The following is a 21,546-nucleotide window of genomic DNA, read 5'->3' as shown; positions in this document are numbered from 1 at the left end:
CTAGTCAAAGGCACCAATCTGCATGAACTCCAAATTTGTGAATATCTAGAAAAATCAGAGGTCAAATGGTGCTCGAAATGGCAGACCACTGCATTTTGGACTCACTGTACCCAGAATGGGTAGACTGGAGCTTAGCTGTTACTCCCCAAGATTCGTTTTACACAAAACGTATTTGCTTTTGTAGCACAATGTTTTGTATTGAAAGCAATACGTGCTCCTATGGAAGTCTGCGTTGCTTGTGAGTGGACAGTAATTTCTAGCTGCAGTGAGTTTTTATTGATAATTCCCTGATTGCTACAAATTCTGCAGGTGCCCTTGAGTGATTTGTCTACTCTGTTAAAGAGGACCCTCACCAAAAAGAGTCCTAAGTCTATCAGGCTTTCCTATCAAGCAAATGCCAGCAAATAATGCATTTCCATTTTGATTTTCAAGAAAATCTGCGTTTTGTGGCTGAAGGAGGTGTGCTTTTGAACCCTTGTGTCCGTTGGCCTGCTGTAGGCAGGAGCGGAATGGCTGAGCAGAGTGGAGACAAATGGATGGCTTAATGCAGAGCTCTAGCAGAGATACAACCCTCAGTCGGAAGAGGGTCACACACTGGTGTGACAGAAACGGAGGAAGGGTGAACCATAAAAACGTAAATTGCTGCCTGTAAATGCCATTGACTGTGTCATACACCGGCGTGAGAGCTCAGAGGCACGGTGTGCGTGACAGGGTATGGAGCCATGCAGCCTAGTGCAAAGTTAGCTCTGTCTCTTCATGGTCATGCTGCTTCCTCTTGGATGTGAATTAACACTGGCTCTGGCAACCCCTGTGCACTCCGAAGCTGACTTTAGCATAGGCTGGAGCCTACAGCTCAAAAGAACATTGTGGCAATTTAATTTCTTTTTCCTTCAGAGAAGGCAATCTGAGTGACTTTTTTTCATTAAAAGAGTGATAACTCCCCTTATACCACTCCTTGTCTGCTGTATTCTCTCATAGGCCTTCCTTGCTTTAATTGTGAAGATCTGATGCTCCCAGAGGCTGAAGGATCAGTACAGCCTTTGGGAACGTGCACGTTGGTAATCTTCCTGTCAGGTTGAGGAGTAAGTCTAGAGAGTGGCCACCTCCCCTGGCAAGGTGCAAAGTCAGACGTCCCTAAGCCCTGTGGCTGGGGGACCAAGGAGGTGACCTGTGTCTCTACAGGATGCTATTTAAAACCTTATAGCACATAAAAAGACTGAATCTGTGGTTACAGTGCTCAAGGGCAGGGAGTTGGGGTTTAAGTCATGGAAGCTGCTCTGCAGAAGAACGGAGGAGAGGAAGCTGAAAAAAAGCGTGAAGAAACTGTCCGTAACAGTGCGAGTAGCTGTAGGCTTTCTGGTTTTGTTTTGTTTGGGATTTTTTGTTACTATTACTACAAATATACCTCAGACCTCTTTTTCAATTAACCACGGAAACATTTAGTTGGACTCCACAGCCAAAGTAAGTGGAAGCTTTAAACCTTTGTAGCTTTGTAAAAAATCCAATAGAGACATTGGCAGATCGACTCCAATGCCACAAGTCATCTTCTGGCACCTTCCCTTCTGTGTTTTACCCTAGGACAAGGACAGCCCCTGGCCTTGGATGATCTGAGGAGTGAATGCTTCTTGTCTAAAGATAATGCAATCACATTTCTCCTCTTTTTCCTACCTCTCAAATTCTTGGTCCCATGTCAAGAGGGCCTTGGCTCAGGTCCTCCCACGAGCGCAAAACCAAAGAGCAGCACAAAGCACAGTGTTCATGATGACTAGCAGGACCCCTTCACCGCGTAGCTGAGAGGGTTCATGGTCCGTAGTTTTGCTGTCAAAGGTGGCCACTGCGCTCTGCCCAAATTTCTACATTCGTAGCCAGCTTGCGCACCGGCATACGCATCCATTTGCTGGGTGTGTGTTCAGGGTAGACTCGTGTGTGTTGCTTGCTAGGAGAGCTGTGGTAGATGAAAAGGAGAGAAGTATGATAGACATAGTTGGTCCAATTAAAGAAAAATCGAATACTAAACATCTACGAATATGGTCTTGTTGGAAGTTACTTTACAGTGAGTTAATGAAATTTGCTTTTATGACTTTGTTAGTCCAGTGTGAATAGTGGTCAGCATGGTTAGCTGGGGACCTGCGTTCAAAAGAAAACCCAGGGAACGGGAGCAGTCTCCCTCCCTCCTTCATACTCTCGTTCCTGGGGAGAGGTGGCAGCTAAACATCAAAGATGAAGGCAAGCTAATGAGGAGTGTATTTGAGGAGAGCAGGGGAAGTCAGAGATATCTGACCAGCTATCTCTGGTAGCTTTAGCAGGAAAGTTTTAAAATACCGTTAAATGTTTCTTTTCCTGAAAACATTCTTAGCAGCATAAACCATCTGCTTTCAGATTGTGAACTTGCTCCCACAGACTTGAACATTTCTGCCTGTTTTAGGTAATGTTTCAGATAGCGTAGCTGTAACAGAAAATGTGCCTGCTGTGGGGCTGGGGAGGGTGATGTCGCCTGCCATGGGGGGAAAACCAGTGCTTCTGGATGGCAGTTCCAGTTCCAGTCCCAGTAAACCGTAAGTTTGATCTCTTGCGTGGTCTTATGTGGCTGCACGCGTTAAAAAAAAATATAATCTCCAAGTGGCACCAAATGCAACATTGCAGCTGAAGCATGGGTCACTACGTAGCTGTACTTTGTTCTGCACGGGGTCTTCTCTTTCGATGTAGTTCAAGATCTCTCTCCTGTTTGAAGCCCTTCTGGGCAGACACATGTAATTGCCTGGAGGATCGTTTCTCCTTCTCAGTGATGTTCCCAGCGCCGTGTCTGACAGCGGGGAAACGCTCCGTGACAAGTGGAGCCGGGACAGTGCCGGCCGTCAGGCTGCGGTGAATTGAACCTAGATTAACTGAACTTGTTCCTGCAGGAGCTGGAAGTGATCACAGGTTGCACTTCATAAAGATCTCCATGTAAGATTTAATTTCTCCAGAGTAGCTTTCCCTTGATAAGTTCTTGATACACTCAAATTACTTGATAAATAGTTGGTGAATTCCAATTAAAAAACCATATTTTACAGAAATCAAATTATTTTCCTTGCGCAGTGTTGTTGAAGAAAGAAAAGAAGAGAATAATGGTTGTTTCGTAAAATCGTAGTGACAGGTCAGATGGTACGCTATTTTGGGGGCATTTCTGACGCCAACTAAAGTGAAGATACATTTTGCCCAGGGACTTTATTGCTTCATTTTTACGTGTAGTGTCTTATAACTGGAATTCACTATGTAGTCCTTTCCTAGGGAAAAAATGTGGATTTGAACTGTGAGCATAGCTCTGTAGACTTTTTTTTATTATTTAAATACTTTCATTTCATGTTTATTTGGCTTTTATGCCAGTATCAATACCACAGCTTCTTTCCTGATTGTAGCCAGTTCATATAGAATGTTTAAAAAAAGTCAACCCCCCAAATCTGAGGTTCACTGAGTAGTTAATATGAATGCTTTCTGTTTATATATAATCTCACCAAATGTAGATTGTAATGTAAAAGGTGATCTTTTTAACAAAATCCTGTAGCTAGAACTTGAAAGAGAAGCAGCTGTTATATTCAAAATTAGCACATAAAATGTCATTAAAATAATGACAGAAGTTCACAGAGTTGCATTCTAAGTGCTAATCATCCTATCTTGTGGATGGGTTGACTGCTGTGCCTTACTCCATGGTGCTTCATGGGCTTGGACGATTGGCCGAAATTAATTGGTAAAAGACTGGAGGTGGTAGAAATAAGAGCACAGATATGGATAATCTGCCAAATATCTGCCCGCTGAACCCATCAGCTAAATTAAAATGTCTTTCTCTGTCCTTGATCTTTGACAGTGTCACTGTTAGGTGTAAGTATTATACTCTGTGGGATGTCCTGAGGATTTTCAGTGTACTGACTTGAATTGGCAGGGGGAGAAAAAAATGACAATCGACTAAGGATATTATAAGTCCCATGGGGAGCTAGAAAACTCACAGGGTGGCAGGCTTTTTTGGCAAGCTAAAATAGCAGCATGAAGAAATGACGATTGAGTAAGATTGTCCAGTGGAGCTGTAATTATAATTATAATCCATGATGGCTCTTCTCTGTTTATTTAGCCAAGATTTCATAAAAGGACTCCGTCAGTCAAATCAGCACTCGTATCTTTATACACATGCACTATTCTTTGTCATTTATCTGCTCACAAATTTATTGTTTTCTCTAGTACTCTAGAAAAGGCTAAAATTCAGGTAAGACTAGAGATTAATTGCAAAGAATGGGCAAATGGTTAGGAAGTCTTTAAATGTTAGAGTAAATTAAGGCAGAGAAGGGAAATAAAGGAAAGAAAGTTGGGTTTTTTTTGAATTGAAAGCTACTACAATGGTGGTATTTGTCTGTAGCTCACCGTCTATATGCTTGAACAGATCACAGACTCTTCTGTTTCAGGACTTTGATGGACTTTAATAGACCTCGGTCTATTTTAAAGTGTCTATGAGCACACATCAGATAAAATCTTTGAAGAAAGGGATGGTAGCCCACACATCTGGGAATTTCAAAATAGATTGTGTGTTTATATCAAAATGCTGGATGATCTTTCATGGCCTTTATATCAAAGTGCTGTTATTCTGAAATTGGTATTGTTTTGTATCATAAATCTTTATGTTGGGAGTATTTATTTTATGAGCTTCATGAGAATAGATGTTACAGTATTCTTTTTAAAATAGACTAAAATGATGAATGTATGACTTTCAGTATCTGGTTTTGGATTCTTACATAGAAATTGTGTGTCAGACTTGCAAACAGCCATACTCACTGCGATTTGCCAGTGTATTCAGTGGGAAACCGCTACGATAGTGGCCTGTTTTGTCATAGCTGCATTTAGGAATTAAAAATTAAGTTCCAGGTTTGAGAGACGTGTTCAGAAATGACCAGGTATGATTTGTGATAGATTTTTGCATACTTTTTGATACATTATAAAACACGATGCGACTTAGCCCCACAGAAAAAGATGTATTAATGGTGAGTACATGTCTTGATTTTCACAATGCACTTAGAGAGCAAAAAGCCACGCATGTGCCTGAGCATCTGCAAAAACAGGGCATGTAATCCCACTTCAGGAAAGCAGCCCCAGTCAGGAGAGCATCCAACCCATGTTTGAATCTAAAGCAGTCCTACAGACTTTAAAATCCCACTGTCTTTTCCTTGGGCTTTACTAGGCACAAATGATCCCTTAAATTGACAGACTTTTCAGAGCAGGGGCTTAAAGAAAAATATTGCTTCTACTGTTGGTATAGTAGCCAGTCTGACTGAACTGAAGATCTTACCCTGGCAATGTCAATAAATAGAATAATCCTTCTGTGTTTAACTTACTTGCTTTAACTTCTGATTTACTTTGAATAAATCTATTAGTAAAGGATAATGGGAACGTTTTATTCTTCATCATCATTTTTATTGAAAAGAACATCACGGAATAACTTCCGTTGTTTGTATGAAGCATTACATGTATATGGATCTTGGCATGGACTTGGCGAATAGACATTGTTTGATCTCTGTAGTCATTTTATTCAACTTTTAATTAAAATTTTTACATGCAAGTCTCAATAGACTTTTGGACTGGAAGTGATGGGAGCAATCTGGTCCCTAACAAGATCACACTACAAAGGAAAAATTGTACAGAACAGTGGTGGCTAAAGAAATAATTTCTGTGCGGAGACTTTATGTTCACTTTGTTTTGTCTTTAGGTTGTCCTTGACAACCTAAACATCACTTTCATACAACCTCAACATCACTTTCGTATTTTTATTCCACCCATATAACACTGCCAGTAGCACTCCCCTTGTTATCTGTGCTTCTCTGCTAAGTGGAATATTAAAGAAAGTATCTGAGCCAAAAATTCCTGCATGGCTGAAAAAGTATTAAGTTTCGTTTCCTGAACTTCATACCTGGTTTTCAGTTTCCACTTGGGTTCTTTGAGCTGGTGATGGTGATAGTAAATACATACAGCTCTCGCTGCCTCCGGTATTCATTTGCTTCTCACAGGGAGGAGCGCTAGCCCCGAAGCAGAGGAGACAGCTCCAGAAGGGAAAGCAGCGAAGTATTAATTCCTGCTGTGACGCTGATGTCCTGGTGTCTCTCGTCAAATCAGCCTCTCCAGTGTTCTCTAATTTGGCCTTTCGCTATGAGGAGTAGAAACTCAAAGCTGAAGACTTTTAACTTCTGTGTGATTTCAAATCCGGCTGCTTCAGTTCTACTGTGTAACTAGCAAAGGAAATACAGCTTGTTCGAGGAGCTTGGGAGGGGGTTGAGAAGGAGTTAAGGAGTGGGATTAATCTCTTCCCATTTATCCCTCCATGCTGTTCCTTCCTTTCTTTTCCCTCTGCAACCTGGTATTGTTTTGATTTCCTCTTCTCTCCTTCGTCTTTATCCTGACAGACAGCATCCTATGCATTGCATGTATTTATTTTCTGTTATGTTTTCTGTCAGACCTCATCTTCTTTTTAATCCCTTCTATTCCTCATATGCTGTTAAAGTGTAATGCCCCCTACGAAGGGGAGGAGCGTGGACGCAAGGCAGCAGGCGGGATGAATGCTGCTGTGGACCATGCAAAAGCGCAGCTCTGGTATTTAGCATTCCTCACCTCTAGTCTGACCTTATACAGGTGTACGAGACGTGGGAGCTGCTTTCACAGAGCTGTTCAGTGGAAGCCTCTTTTGACAGAGAGTGCAACATTTTTATCATAAGCTCTGAAACAATATGGGTTCAGAAAGCCTAAGGTCAGTGCCACCAGCTCATCTGCCCTACAGCTCCCTCAGGGACAAGTCTGCTTGGGTTTCTACTTTGCGTGGAAATGGCAGGTGACTGGCAACTTTAAACACTCATAAATCTTGTAGACAATGAGATTATTATTATTTATTCTCTTAAGGCAAGAGGACAGGAATAGTATTGGAATTTTTGTGGAGTGTAGGAGACAAGAGGGAAGTGTTAGCAAGACGTTTCATAAGCCTCACAAAGAATAATTTAAGTGAATCCTGTATTATGTGTAGTGAAAGGCAGTTCTTTCTGATGGGGGACCTATTTTGGTGTGCTTTAATGTGTTTATTTTTTAAAATGACTGATGGGAACATGGGTTATTTTTAAAATAAATCTTCCTAGACCTTTAACTTAGAGTAAACAGTCTCCCTTTCTCCCCTACTGAGCAAGACCGGGACTAAACGGGTTCTATTTATTTATTTATTCATTTATTTATTGCAAATAAATGAAGCAAGGGCTTCTCAGGTCCCCAGGAGGTCCTCCTCCTATTCTGTTCACCCTGCTCTGCTGATGCTTCCATCCCCCTGCATGCTCCCGCACTCCCATAGTAGAAGCGAGGATCCCTTCCTCCAGGGGACTGCACCTCCTCTTCACGCTCTCTTCCCAAAGGATGCACCAGGGAAGCTGGAAGCACATCGAACAGGCACTATCCATCAGAGGAGCTAACAATACTTGTTCTGCAGTCAGCAGTTGTTGTCCTAACTCCTGTTAGGAAATGTTTTCAGAAGCGTTTACATTTCTAGCCAGCCAAAACCAATGCATATCTTGGAGCCTTTGTAAGACCTGGAAGGCAGAATGTGTTGGCTGTGGAGTGCAGAAACTTGCTTTTTTCAGGCTTTCAGGGTATGGCTTTGTTCTTCTTTGTTTAGATACTTAGTGGTCTTGCACATCTTGATAGATATGTTCCATAATTGGATTGCAGTACAGAGTAAAGGAGTCTTTTTTTTCTCAGCGACCTTTCAAGAGATGTGGCACAGCAGTCTGTGATCTGTCAGGGCTTGACAGACCAACAGGTTAAAAGCCACCACCTTAACAAGCAATTCTTATGGGTCTCAGTGGCTTGCTTTGCTGTTCTTGTGGTCTTAATAAGCGTGTTCAACTCTGACTGCAGCAAAGTATTTGTTTGTGCAATACAGAAATCATCGCTTGGAATTATTGGTGTTTTTTTTAAAATACCAGTTATTTCTTAAACGTCAAACTTCCGTTGTCATCTATCAGATACCTTGTCCTGGTTATCCATATAGACACTGTCCTCTGTGTTTTCTTGTTGATTTGGTCAATAAAATTCCAGCTGTGCCTGCAGTTGTAGCTTTTGGTGATAGAGGTGGTCATGCTGGCTATATGGATGTTTCCTGACATGGTTAATAAGATATTGTTGTCATCTGGATTTCAAAGATACAGCAAGTATTTGAAAGCATTTTGCTCTGTTCTGAGAGACTTCAGATAATGAAGAATGTAGTGTCTTTGTGAAATAGTGGTGTGGCCTATTTGGCTTAACTTTGTTTTTTCAGGAGCTTACTACGCATGCATTTCATTGGTTGCAGAGTGTGCAGACGTTAATATATTTAGCACTTGCTTGGGTCTGAAGTCCTACACGCCGTGTCTTATTAATTGCCTATATTCTGTTCTGGCTCCTAAAATCAGCTTGGTTTCCCTCAGTCCTTCGTTGTAAAAACCTGGACAGGGCGCAGACGGGCCATGATAGAGTGATCTGGACTCTGGTGTTCATCACGCTGTTGGTCTGCCAAAACCGGGGCTTGTTTGACCTTCAGATCAGGGCAAGTCTGGATGGTTTGTTTGAGCTTCTGCCTTAAACGTCATGGTTTCTGCAGAGTCCTTTATCTGATACTGTGTCAGGTTGGTTCAAGCTATTTTTAGTGTGTGAGATTTCCTGTTATTTTTAATTGCTTTTCGCTGTCTGGTTTGAAATTATTTTATGAATCAAATAAACCCATCATTAAAATTAAACACATGCGCGCATGCATGCAGACACACACGGTGTTATGATGCATCTGAAAGTGCTGGAAATACACTGGTAATACAGAGAAAGATTTAATAATTATCTCACCATTACTATAGTGTTTGGACAAAAAGTTTAAGTAGAGTTTTCACACTATGAAAAAACAACATCCGTGTTTATTCTTCCTGCAGTTGTGGCAGGCAATAGGTTGATGCTGTTGTTGTTTCTAGGAGCTTCAGAGCCAAAGATGTTGTAAATGTGCAGCTGTGAATTCCTAAAGGAGAAGGAATCCTAGTTAAAAAGCTTGGGGGATTGGCGCATGGAAAGATTGGAAATTATTTGCCTGCCTTCTTGAAGGTTATGGGGGTATAATTTTTCATGTATGTCGCACATCCATCTGTATTTGTTTCTTTATTGTTGTGTTTTCCGTAGGATTACAAAAAGCTGATTCAGACATTTGCATGCAGGCAAAGATACGGGCAAGCGGTTCTAATAATTACCATTTTTGCAGAATTTGAGGAATACTGCAGACAATGAACTGCTTGCCCTAAATAAGCTTTGAGATTAAATACGACTCGGGAGGGCACTGGCAAATAGAGTATTTGACAGGTTAAACAGCTTGCTGTAAAGAACCGGGTGCATGGAGAGATGCTGTCTGGAGCACAGAAGGTGGCCCAGGCTTTATATGAGCTTTAAGTAAAACAAATATGTTTTTTACTCTTTTGTTACTATGCTTCATTCCCACTCCTAAAAGCACACAGCACTTTATTTCAAAAGACTTTTACTCTGCACTGTGTTCAAACTTGTCACAGCTTCCAAAAACAGTGAAGTTTTGCTGATAACTGAACTTAGTCAAAGTTATTGCACGGTCTTTGTGGCTATATAGAGTAAACTCTTCCAGGTGAGGGGCTGAAAGTAGGAGAGTATTTCACAAGGGCACGAGGAAGGTGCCAGGTTCATAGCCTGACTCCTGAAAGAAGTGCATTCTGGAAGACCAGTTTTTCACTAAGCCTGAGCCGTGCCAGTTTGGACTAACATGTGTCATTTGGACTATAAATAAGTGGGGCAATCCCACTGGCATGCCAGTATAAATAGCTGGTACTGGTATGATGTTTATACCGCTCCTAGTGGCAGTGTTAGAATTATTTTATGAATCAAATAAAGCTTGTTAATGGGATTAAAAAGGATAACTATAATGCTGTAAATTTATACAACGTATTACTAAAATGCAAAAGGGTGCTTTACTCTTGATGCTGTCCACACCGGACTTACACTTGTGCAAATTTTTGGTTTAAAGAAACCAAATTGGTTCTTTACCAAATGGCTGTCCCAGTCAGCATGTACATCGTGCTTCGGTGACAAGATCAGCCAGTCCTTTGGGTAAGCCATGCCCAGTAAGAAGAACTGACAGGATCCTAGCCTAAAGCAGTAAGCACAGTAATTTATGTGATTTCTGGAATGAACAGTGCATGAGAGTTATTTTTTATAAGATCTTCTGAAGAGGGGAAAAATGTTATTAGGAGTAATAGAATGATAGTTAAAGCAGGGAAAGAAAATTGTAGACTGATGGAGGGAACTATTTTCCAGCTGTGAGATCTGATGCATCCTGTGGAGCAGTCTCCAAAGGAAAGTGATGGAGATGTCATCACCAGAGACATTTAGAGATACAAGCAGGCTGAAAAATGCATGATATCATTTACTGCAAATAGCATTAGTACAGTTCTGGAATGGAGGTGGGATAACTAACCTCATGAAAAAATTACCATTCCTAACTTCTTGTCTTTGAACATAGTGTTGTGACTTTGCTTATTCTCATTTTTCCTGAAGCAAACTAAACTCCTGTTTTCTAAATGGTTTAACATATTTTACTTACTTTTTATGTAAGTTGAGTGACAGTCACACTGTCTCAGCTATTAACCTTTATCATTGCCTTCCCCCAGCACACACGCAACTAGCTTCTGCTTTCCCTGGCGTGCAGTAGAGAAGTTCCTACTTGACATCCTCTCTTCCCCCAGTCCCTGTCAACTGTAATGCCAGCAGCCTGGGCAGATGTTCCTGATCTGTGCTGTGGTGTGAACAGGTAGAAGGTGGTAGGTGTCTTTCTCGCAAGTACTCCTAGAAGATCATTATTCACATATATATATATGTATGTACACACACTGATGAGAAGGGGGACTATGTAATTTTATTTCTCCAATGCAAAAATCAGAAAGCTTTAAAAGAATCTAACAGCAGTTTCAAACATCACTTCTGCTTTTTAATTTTCAAGCAGTCGGACTGGAGGGAAAGCCTCCACCAAGGTTGGGCTGAGAAAGCACAGGAAGAGTTGATGCACAAGGAAGTTGCTGTTAATATCATCTGGTACAGTGGAGGTGCCAGGCAGGACATGCACAGCTCAAGTGACCAGTATATATTTCTCCTGTTGCATTTTAACCACAAATGTAATAGCAGCTCATACCACATGTCATCTTTGGTTAATATAAAGTGAAATGCTGCCTGACGGGCAGCCGATTGCCTTTTGTCCCAAGGAGGCATGGTGGTGGGCAGCCACAGCAGTCAGGAGTGTGGTGGCTTAGCTTGAGAGCATCATCCAGGAGCCACGGGATATGGCTTGGCTTGGCTTGGCTTGGCCCCTTTCCCCCTAATCTGCTATTGCCGTCTTCCCAGTCCAGCAAAATCCCATCTGGAAGGGGTAGCTGAACCAAGGGTAGGGAATAAAAGGTACTACTAAGGTCATTGATGTATTTTTTAAGTAAATAAATATCTATTCATAGAAGTGTTTTTCCATGAGGTGTAGTGTTAATGCCGTCTGGTTTTTCTGGCCCTCAGCCTCTGCCTTGGCTCAGGTCTCACTCCTGTGTTTAACTCCCTCCTCGGGGAGCCTCGTTGGAACTTTTACCATCTTCTTGACATTGGTGTTCATCTGTCAAGTTTGGTTCAAATATTCTTGAGGGATGCTGATTTAGCATTTTCCAATGTTAAACAATGTAATTGAATCTCTTTAATAATTAGAACTTCATAAAGAAAACAGTTTTCAGTTATTTTTTTTCCCAAAAGCTTATATATGGCGCCTTCATACAATGCTAGCGTGCAGCAGTACATCAGAACGATGTTATGTTCCTAAACACACATGCAGGGAGGATAACAAAACCTTCCTATGGACCAAGGTGCAACTCTTAACAAACCATGAGTATCCAGAACAAAAACTGTGGCTTTTATATCTAGTAAAAGTAAGTAAGTTTGCAGATGACACCAAGTTGGGTGGGAGTGTCAACCTGCTTGGGGGCAGGAAGGCTCTACAGAGGGATGTGGACAGGCTGGATCAATGGGCCAAGGCCAATGGTGTGAGGTTCAACAGGGCCAAGTGCTGGGTCCTGCACTTGGGTCACAACAATCCCAAGCAACGCTACAGGCTTGGGGAAGAGTGGCTGGAAAGCTGCCTGATAGAAAAGACCTGAGGGTGTTGGTTGACTACCAGCTGAATATGAGCCAGCAGTGTGCCCAGGTGGCCAAGAAGGCCAGCAGCATCCTGGCCTGTATCAGGAGCAGTGTGGCCAGCAGGACTAGGGAGTGATTGTGCCTCTGTACTCGTCACTGGTGAGGCCCCATCTCAAACACCGTGTTCAGTTTTTGGCACCTCACTACAAAAAAGACATTGAGGTGCTGGAGTGTGTCCAGAGAAGGGCAATGAAGCTGGTGAGGGGTCTGGAGAACAAGTCTTACGAGGAGCGGCTGAGGGAGCTGGGGTTGTTTAGCCTGGAGAAAGCAGGCTGAGGGGAGACCTTATCGCTCTCTACAGCTACCTGAAAGGAGGGTGTAGCGAGGTGGGGGTCGGTCTCTTCTCCCAAGTAACAGGCGATAGGACAAGAGGAAATGGCCTGAAGTTGTGCCAGGGGAGGTTTAGATTGGATATTAGGAAAAAATTTTACACTGAAAGAGTTATTAAGCATTGGGGCAGGCTGCCCAGGGAAGTGGTTGTGTCACCATCCCTGGAGGTATTTAAAAGCTGGGTAGACATAGTGCTTAGAGATACAGTTTAGTGATGGTTTTTGTCAGAGTTAGGTTGATGGTTGGACTTGATCTGTGAGGTCCCTCCCAACCTAGGTGATTCTATGATTCTATCTGGAAATGCTTCCTGTCGGTGAGATCTGTATCTCTTAGGAATTTCCTTTTAAATGGAAAGGTTTATAGCCCCATCCTCTAGAATAAGGTTTTCTGCAGAACTTACATGTACAGAAAAATCCCACACTGTCTCACAGAAGAAAATAGTTTCCTCAGCTTCCCACAGTTTCCCATCCTCAGTTTCTGTGAGCTTTTTCACTGCCCCAGCTTCTCCAGTTTCTAGCTGCTCTGGTTAAGCCTCACACATTTCACTTATGTGATGCCTGTATTCTTTCCAGAAACAATGAACAGAAGCTCAAGACAACAGAGTGAAACTGGCTTTGAATCCTAAAATTATGTAACGATTCAGTAATGATTGTGGTTTATGGCATTCGAGTTCAATCCCTTAACAAATGCTTGATGCTCTATAAACAAAAAGAAATATTTATCAGATTTGAAGTAGTTTGTGGTTGGGGTATTATTTAAATAGGATTACTTCTTTATTAGATAATCCACCGAAGTGAATTTCACCATATGCTAATACCTCTTGAGACATGTTTTCAGCTTTCTGCAGATCCTGCGTGTTTTCAGCGGTCTTGGAAAGTTCTGAATTTTCCTGAGCAAAACAGCTTTGGGAGGAGGTCAGCGTACGTAGCCATATGGGAAACCCAGCATTTCCATTCACGTGCCTAAGCTCAGGCTTAGGAAATTAACTTTGGACAGGCAAACTTGGAGGATATTCAGATAATTTTTCAAACGGTCAAGCTTGCTGAGGTATTGTAAATATCAATAGGAAATGGATTCGCGTTATGCATAATTACAGTACCCTACTTCTCTTGCTTCTAGATTAAAACTGAGCTGCTACTGTAATAAGTAACCACATAATTCAGGAAAAAAGAGAATTAGATTTACATAAAGTATAATAAAATTGAATAAATTTTCACTTTAGAGAGACAACACAGTTATTCATGGGGTGCTATAACTGTTAAAATTAAGTTTCTAAGAAAACCAGAGGACGTGTCTGCTAAATGTGGGAAAGAAAATTACCAGAGGAGCTATTCTAACTGTTCCTTCTCATAATTCTTCCATGTCACACACACCAAGAAATGTTACTTATGGAAGTATTTGAAACCCTATGTTTTCTTAATAAAGACTGCTGGAGAGCACTGAGCACAGAGTTTGATAAGAAAGGATTAAGATTAAATACATTTATATTTGTCCTACTTGGAGCCTAGTTCATTAATGACTACTTTACATGCAGCTCTTAGGAAATTCTAGATATTTCTCTGCACTACTGCGAAGAGCAGCATTGCCATTTCAAAAATGAAGTCTCATTGGAAGTGATTGAAGCCAGAGCTCTAAAGGGAACTTGAAAAATTTTTGCTCCTCTGCACCAGTAGGAGAAATTAATGCTTTCTTTCATGGTTGCAGCTCCCATAACAAGTCTGAAAGGGTTAGCATATGGGCAAAGCAAATTGTTGACATTTTGTTGTTTTGTGAAGCATATACATTCAAAATCTGTACATTATACATCTGCTGAAAGAACTTAGCCAACTTTGTCTCTTTTTTCAAATGTTTATGGTCCATTACGCTCTGACACAGCTGTGGTGACATTGTGGCAACCATGAATGTTCCAGGATGTTAATTTTCCTCTAGACTTTTGCATTCTTTAAAAGCAAATCTTTTAAAAACATCCTCCTGTCGCAGGAAAAATACATTCTCTGGGGTATTTTTTCATTATTGTTGTCAGTAACAGTTACTAAAGATAAAAGTTACACCAGGCTAAAAACACTCGTGCCAAACCTCCCATTAACAGCCAAAGTAAAATTCCCACTATTCACTGCTTCCCAGCAAATTTCAGTGTGGTTTATTGAGTCAAGCATATTCAATAATTCAGTTGTAAAACTTAGCAGAGTTTTAGAACTTCCATTTACCTTTATAAGCTTTCGTTATTAAAAAAAAAAAAAAGATGTGGGCAGTAGTTCTATTCGTGCTATGATTCATTTACAGCTGTCATAGCTGTTATGGATTCAGTTAAGTTGTGTTGGTATCTGTCTATTGATTGTGACTGCTACTGGTTACATTGATCAGGATGTTGCGTAAATATGCAGAGTTATTTAGTCAGTTCTCTTTTAGAATTATTTGATCTTTTAAGTTCAGGGAGAAAGATTTGTCTGCTGTCTTTAACAGAAGTCCTCTCAGCTGGAAGCTGTAGGGCAGTGTGATAACCAAGCTTCAATTCCCTTCTCGGTATTTTTTTCCCTTCCCATTGCTGTAGATCAACCTGAAAATTACATTTTCCAGAATTTGCAACAGTTTGGAGAAAATGTTTATGCATTTTTACCAGAGACAAAGAACTGGAATTGAGAAGATGAGCTTACGTGGGATCAGGAGCATTTTTCTAGAGTGGTCCTGATGACTTCGTAGTGTCTGGGCGGCTCACACGGGTACACAGGGGATCTCGAGTTCAGATTCCCTCTTCTGCCTGATCCAGTGTAGGGCTTGGGATTGATTATAGAGGAGATAGCTTTAATCTGTTTTACTTTGTATGGCATACCTAAAACATTGATCAGAGTGAGCAAGCAAGACTGAATGATTGTGTAGCTTGGAGTTTGGGTACTCATCTATGAATGTGAGACTGGTGTTCAAGTCTCTGGTCCAGTAAATATTTCAGCTTTCTTACAGAATGGAAGATATTTAACAGAAAGGTCTGAGCTTAGAACAGAGTAAGTTGCTGCAGGAATGGTCCTAAAGTTGTACTGAGACTCTGTGTAAGCCTTCCTTAACTTCAGAACTTCTGTAAACCACAGACATCAGTGGATACGTGTTTATTTTTATCTGTGAAAGCCTCCAGCTATAAGCTGTGGGGATAACCGACAATGCTGTAGCTCAGAATTTACCAGCTGTCACTGGTATGATACTGTGCGAAAACCAGCGCTTTTAGATATGCTGACCTTTGTGCCATTTAAAGAAAAAAAATCAGGATAAATTTGAGATATAGGAAATATGAGAACCTATGGTATTTTGTGCTGTATTGGCAGGATTCATAAAAATCTGTTGCTTTTAGTGAAAAATATTCTTCATTATAAAGTTAAGGAATGGCAAATTTCTGTGAATGGGCTGTTACAGATCTAGGAATGCGTGAAGTAATAACTGTAGTAATAACTGTGACCATGGTGCTTTTAATTTTTGAGAAGCTAATCTCAGGGATGTTCTTCTCTCAGCTGTAATCATCCTCTTGACAACTTGTTGTGTTGCCATCCTCTGTCTTTGTACAGGTATGTGATTCTTTACTAGTCTGAGGTGTGTGCTATCCCAAATGGTGTAAGCAGTAACATGTGCAGTTGGTCTCATTCTTCCCGTACACTGAGGCAGCTGGAGGTGTGGCCAGCTGAAGATGTAAGGTGCTTACTTTTGGAGCCTGGGGACTTACAGTAGCTGGAGATGCTTCACAGTGGGGAACATTTGAGGAACACCTCAGATTTCACTTGCTTGGGTTCTGAAGTCTGCTTGGGAGCGACATGGTCAAACTCTAAAAAGGTTTAAGTTAAGTTCTCCCTTGGCCAAAGAACAGCTTATCCTGTCGCAAGACATAAGTAAGCTGTTGAAGAATGAGAATGAAAAACTGAAAGATGGAAACTGTTCTCATAATGCTTTCACATGTACTGTTGAAAAAATTTAATATAGCTTCCAAGCTTCTAGATATTAAAAAAATTCCCCTGTGTTTGAAATTCCTCACTTAGAAATTTGGTGCCACGTTATTTCCCCTGTCCCCAGAGGAATGCAGGCTTTGCAGAAGAGAAGCAGGTACAAGTGGTGACGTAGAGCTGAGAATGAGCTGTTGTGTGGGGGAGACAAGATACGACAGTGAAGGATCTTCACATTTCCTCTCCGTGTAGAAGGGCCAAAGCGGCAGCTGCTGAGTTGTTCAGTAGCTATTCCCAGTGGGGTGGGAAGAGGCTTCCTCTTCGTATCCGACAGTACACAGTTGTGCGTAGTCGCCTTCTGGAGCCACCTGATGCTGCACAGGATTTGGACACGTTTACTGGGTTCAGTAGTTATCGCCTGGACGTGCGGCAGCAGGAGTGAAGGAAACATGCTCTAACTGGTTGGAAGACTTGAAGGAGGGAGCGCTCTTAGGCTTTGCCACATCTGTAAACCACATCCTTTTGTCAGTAGCTTTCACAGCCACCTCGAGAGACACGCAAGTGGTTTAGCGGCCGTAAACCGCCTGATATGTTGAACGCCTGGCCTTGGCTGTTGAGGAAATCTCTTTCCTTTTATTCCCTCTTATGTGTCCCCAGTTGGTATCCTTCAAAGGATATTAAGCTGAATACAGCAAATATCTAAATATTTCGTATGGTCATTTTGCTGGCACAGTACCAAGCCCTTTATATAGATCTATACACATCATTCAGTGTATAATCTTTGTAGGTTTGTTTGGTACGTAGAGTGCTTAGTCTTAGACAGAGAACCCCCCTGTACAGTAAGAGCAACACAGAACGATATAAATGGGTCACAGCATGGTCCCTAACTGAAAGAATGAGTCATTCAGTTACAGGATAGAGAAGCCAGTGGGTTAAAAATGGGCAGGAAAGTGCAAAAAGCTGTTTATCTGCCTCACAGTCAACAGCTAAAGGCAATAAGCCTACACTAATAGCTGTAAGCAGTACGACTACTTGCCTGTCCACTTGATAATTATCTTTGCAGTCTTTAATTAGAAGAATTGTGTGCAGACCATTGAAAGGATGATACCTGAGTTACTGTTACTGGTATTTGGGACTGTTCCATGAGGACAAAGAAAAGGAGAAACCAGGAAGATCATTTTGCTTTGCTGGTTAAGAATCTCGGTAATCTTCAGGGTGTCGCCTCTGAGATTATCCCTGTGTTCTGCCAGGAAGGAGGAGAATTAACACAGTGGGTGTCTTGTTCGCTATTGCACGTTGGCAACTGCAAACGATATGCAAGTATGATTTGGGGGAGAAAATGACCCTCACCTGTTAACATCATAAGGGGGTTAGTTTCCTGCAGTCACTGAGCAAAGAGATCGGCTGGCATAGCAGTCACCTTAATATGACCTACTGACTTGCTAGAAGTTGTTTACCGTGGGCTGTCTAATCTCTTAGCCAGAGCAAATTAGAAGAAAGAAAAAAAGAGCCAGTGATGTAATTAATGCAGCTCCAAGAGTGTATCCGCATAGCTACACTCGTTTCATTGTAGTGAACGTGGCCACCTGCAGTGTGGTTCCTCCAGGAGCAGGCAGGAGGTGCCTGGCTGCCTGCTCCAGGTGGAGGCGTTTCCATGCTCGGGGACGACAGTTTGGCCTGTGAATTCTTTACAGACTGTGGGTCACTCCCTGCTGGGGATTGGATCATATTAGTATTACGGGTGTGGCTAGATGAGATTTTTCTCACTAGGCCACAAAGATGATCAAAGGGCTGAAGCACCACTCCTGTGAAGGGAGGCTGAGAGAGTTGGGGTTTTTCAGCCTGGAGAAGAAAAGTTTCTGGGGAGTCCTTTTAGCAGCTTTCCAGTTTCTGAACGGGGCCTACAAGAAAGCTGGAGAGGGACTTTTTACAAGGGGCTGTAGTGACAGGACGAGGGATGATGGCTTCAAACTGGAAGAGGGTAGATTTAGATTAAACAAATGGAATAAATTTTTCACTCTGAGGGTGGTGAGGCACTGGAACAGGTTGCCCATGGAAGTTGTGGATGCCCCATCCCTGGAGGCATTCAAGGCCAGGCTGGATGGGGCTTTGAGCAGCCTGGTCTAGTGGGAGGTGTCCCTGCCCATGGCAGGGGGGTTGGAACTAGATGGTCTTTAGGGTCCCTTCCAACCCAAACTATTCTATGATTCTGTGGTTATGCTTCAGAGTCTAGCCTGTTTCTCCATCTGTTTTGTATGTGTGGCTTCTTAAATACATCGCAGCTTTACCTAACTTTGAGTTATTGGCTCCTGTTGGAGGGGAATGCTCCATACCCATTTACTCCTTTGCTGTTTCAGAGCATTGGGTTGGGTTTCATCTGCACGAAATCTGTGCTCTAGAGGGGGAAAGCTGGTAATACAAAACACTCAGACAAATCTCTCTAGGTACTGCTATCATGAAACATTTTTGCATGTTTTAAGACTCTCCCTGCTAACTATAGAGTGGATGGGGACATCAATAAATTACAATTTCATAATAAATTCTTGTGGCCACACGTACAACTTTGCTAATACATGCAAACAGGTTTTTTCCCTTTTTGACAGCATGAGTGCTGTCTGACATTTCAGGGCTATCAGGGCTTCCTTGCCTCTTTAGTTACTCTGTTCTTTAGGATGGCATCTATTTCTGCATCTGTCTGCTCTTCATGTTACTTTTTTGTCTCAAATAAGCATCTCAGTAAGGCATTCTTTCTCCAGTTAGTTATATTTGTTTTCCTTTACTTCTGGGAATCCTTTACGCTGATTTCTAGTTATGTGGCAGTGTGACTTTACTGCTAAATGGGCATTGAAAGAGAATTCCTTCCTGTCCTGGGAACAGCTTCCCAGTTCACCAACGATACAGTGGCTCATTGTTCTTTCCCAGTAATGATTGGGCATATTTTGCATTAATAGGGGTTCAGAAGTTTATGAAGCAACTCTTTTTTTGCTATGAAAGTCTGTAGATTAAGAAATGCAACACAATTGCATGCCCACAGTACGTAAACTATATAAATACCTGCAAAGTCCTCAATGTTAATATGCTTGAATTACGATGCTAGCTTTCGCACACATGCAGTCTCCGTTACCTTTAGTATCTGCAGTTGTTATGTAGAAAATACTAGACTCTTTGCTTAGGCTCCGTAGTAAGTTGAACGTGCACTCCCTTTCCCTCATTGGTGCAGTTAACCAGAGAGATTTGCAGGCTTGTCCTTTATTCCGAATTCGGGATAACCGCAGGTACTCCCAGCGCAGTGCAATATTGGGAAAATCCTATTCCAGCAGGAGACTGTAGCTGATTTACTTATTTGCTCAGTGACAAAGATTCAGTGAAAAAGGTCTGTTTGTGGAAATTTTTCTTTCCTTTTTGCCCACTCTCCACTCTGATAAAAAGAGTTTGTATGTAATAAGTGTGACTAGGAGAGGACTGTTTTGTTCTGTAAATTGATAAGTTTTTTCATAGGTAGGGCACACATGCAAATAGGGCCCAGAAGTCATCACCATCCATTGGCTCCTGAGAAATTGTATTATTTTCTTGCCTACTTTTTAATAGAAAAATGCACGTCACACTATCTGCTGTTGCGTTCGGCACCTGCAAATAAGTTATAATGGATGGGACATGTAAGCTACATGTTATTGATGAGCTCTACTTTTTTTGGTATTGATATGAGCTAGCAAGGCTGGTTGGAAAGCCTTGTCTTGAGTATGAGCTCCGCAGTGTCTCTTCTATGAAAGAAAAAAGATATTAATCCTAATTCCTTCAGAAGCTCCAGTTCACTCTTATTTTAATTTTTCTCTTTTAATGAGGGGATGTATGTTCTGCATGTGCAATAATACTAGCTTTTCCACTTTCCTCAAAGGGAAGAAAAAAGCTTTACAAGTCTACCTTTTTTGTAAATTGTGGAGCTAGATCTAGATGAATATTTTTTCATGCTTCTGTATTTCCTGTAGCTGACAGCTCTATTTTCTTGGAGTTTGTACTAGCATACAGTATAGTCAAGCCTGTTATCTTTCTCCTTGTAACAATGTAGTCCTAAAGCAATGGGAGTCCATTTTACTGTAGAAAAAACAATTATATTGGCTGTTAGGTATTTTACCAATATATGTTTTTCATTACTTGCTGTATTTTCATCAAGGTGCATAGCTATAAAACAATATTTTGTCTTTTTCTTTCTTTCTTTTTTTTTTTTGAAATTCATTTAGTTTTTTTGTTACTGCATCCACCTGGCAGTAGCGGAGTTTATTGCAGAGGTTCTGCTTTTAAAAGCCAACCAGCTCTTCCAGTCACTTCTTTCTGAGACCTGGTTTTAAATTAAGTTATGCTGACTAAACCCTTATCTCACTTGTATAAGGACCTACTGCTGTCTTTGATGCAAGTTTCTAAAGGAGTTTGAGACTTCGCAGGACATAAATAGTGTAATCATCAAAGAAGGCTTATAATGTCAAGAGTGTCAGCTGGAAAGAAAAAGTGATTCTCCAGAAAATGCTTGTATGGTTCTACTTGATCTGAGGATGCCATACCAGATAACGTAATCTTTGATTCCTTTACTCGTTGATCTGTATTTAAGCATGTATTCATGCACATGCTGTAAACGCATTGGTCCTTTGCAACCTGAAGGAAAATATGCAAATAGAAGGATTTGATAATACTTTAAAGTGTTTGAGCATTCAATTAAAGGACAAGCAAGACAGAAGCCTAATTTCTTCTGATTCCTTTCTTTTGATTAAAGTAATAAAGTGCATAATATTATTTCTTCTCTTTTATTCACATTTCTTTCCTGAGCTTATGGCTTGTCCTTTTTAAAGCTACAGTATAATTGATCTTTTCCCTAGCATCTTTCTGCTCTTAAGAGGGATGTAGAAGTGACTCACTTTCTGCCTACTGCTTGCCTTTAGTTGATGACTCACCTGCTCATCCCACCATTACTGGTCTCTTATGCGCTGAGGTTGATCAGTAGGCGTTCCATGTAGCCTCCTGTTTAGACACAGACTGTCACAGTGCCGTT

At 41.4% G+C, this 21,546-nt stretch overlaps 1 protein-coding gene across 10 annotated transcripts in view; it reads left to right on the top strand.

Moving 5' to 3' along the window:
- The window catches only part of GRIP1 (glutamate receptor interacting protein 1), a 337,148-nt gene that overhangs the window by 202,286 nt on the left and 113,316 nt on the right, over positions 1-21,546 (top strand). The gene's annotated exons all lie outside the window — the stretch shown is intronic.

Source organism: Larus michahellis, chromosome 1 (genome assembly GCF_964199755.1).
Source record: "Larus michahellis chromosome 1, bLarMic1.1, whole genome shotgun sequence".
NCBI classification, from domain to species: Eukaryota; Metazoa; Chordata; class Aves; order Charadriiformes; family Laridae; genus Larus; species Larus michahellis.
This window is presented reverse-complemented; position numbering and strand designations above follow the sequence as displayed.